This window comes from Bombus affinis, unplaced genomic scaffold (genome assembly GCF_024516045.1).
Source record: "Bombus affinis isolate iyBomAffi1 unplaced genomic scaffold, iyBomAffi1.2 ctg00000200.1, whole genome shotgun sequence".
Taxonomy (NCBI): Eukaryota; Metazoa; Arthropoda; class Insecta; order Hymenoptera; family Apidae; genus Bombus; species Bombus affinis.
Genome location: NW_026108904.1, coordinates 88389 through 89893, shown reverse-complemented (window position 1 = coordinate 89893; position 1505 = coordinate 88389). Strand labels below are relative to the sequence as shown.

The window sequence follows — 1505 nt, the reverse complement described above, 5'->3', positions numbered from 1 at the left end:
ATATATATATGGGCTAGCCACCGTGCGTATTTCTTCGCGAGATCGTGTGCTGCACAGAGGATTCAGAATCGGGTGTTATATCCCCGTCGTTTCCTGACGAACGGAGCTTCGATCTCGATGGTTGTTATATATCATAATGTACTTTTCGCCCGGCCGGCGGACGCGCGTATCTTCGCGCGTTCGTCGGATTTCATTTTCGAACGTTTTCGTGTCGTCGATCTTCCGGCGACTTCTGCGCGTCCGATTCCCGTTGGTCGGTCGTGTCGGATCTCGGCTTCGCTCGAACCGAGTATTAAGAGTACATGGAGTACAAGAGTTTTAAAAAATATATGAAAAGATTACCCTGAACGGTGGATCACTTGGCTCGTGGGTCGATGAAGAACGCAGCTAATTGCGCGTCAACGTGTGAACTGCAGGACACATGAACATCGACATTTCGAACGCACATTGCGGTCCACGGATACAATTCCTGGACCACGCCTGGCTGAGGGTTGCTCACGTAAACCTAAGACTGCTTGCGTTGCGTGTCGTTCCTCTCTATCTGTCTCTCTCTGTCCCTTGGTGCCTTCGACAACCCGCCGTCGTTCTTACGATACGTAGAACGTTTCAGAGTCGGAGGAAGCGCACGAAGAAGGATACGAACAAGAGCGGACGCGAGAGAACGTACGCGACGTACGAGCGATTGTTGGACGCTCGTCGGCGTTCGTCGCGGTCGTGTCGAGACCGTGCAATTCGTACGCATGCTCGATATATAAACTATCGTGTTCACGGGAGACACTACGAAACTCTACCTCTGTCTCTCTCTGTCCCTTGGTGCCTTCGACAACCCGCCGTCGTTCTTACGATACGTAGAACGTTTCAGAGTCGGAGGAAGCGCACGAAGAAGGATACGAATAAGAGCGGAGAGAACCGTCACGGACCTGCGTGAGTGCTAGCGGCGTCGTGAGTCGTCCTTTCGTACGACCGCCCGCTTATGCACCGCTTCGTGTCGGTTATCGAATATATTATATATATATATATATATATATATACGTAGTGTTGTCCTCGTGACCGATTTTTTTTTCATATCAGCAGATTTGCATACGTTTGCAGGTTTTCGATGAGCACGATGTCCGCGCCCCCGACGTCGTCTTAAATGAATATTATTTTGGCGAGACTGAGAGAAAGCAAATATGGGAACTCGGTCGAGAGAGGAGAGAAGGAGAACAGCCTCAGATAAAAGTAAACTTGGTAACGGTGCGGAATTTTGCCGTACAACCGTCTTTTCTTAAGACGTTTTACTCGAATAGCCCCAGGGATCTAATGCCCACTCCGTCTCTTCGTGCGTAGAGATATACTCTGCGCGAGCGACTGACAACGACGAGGACCGTCGCATCGATGGGTCGTCGTTGCGTTTAACATACTCTGTGCTTGTAATTTATCCCCGAAAGAGAGCCGTAGATCCGGGAACGCACACGTGATTTCTTCGAGCGCTGATGACTTAGGGAGATGATCCCCAGGCGTTG

General features: G+C 50.4%; 1 non-coding gene across 1 annotated transcript; it reads left to right on the top strand.

Annotated features, from left to right (window-relative positions):
- Positions 1-339: 339 nt before the first annotated feature.
- LOC126927697 (5.8S ribosomal RNA) lies at positions 340-494 on the top strand. Its single transcript, XR_007715784.1, has one exon. It is a non-coding gene; the product is annotated as a 5.8S ribosomal RNA (ribosomal RNA).
- The last annotated feature ends 1011 nt before the right edge of the window (positions 495-1505 follow it).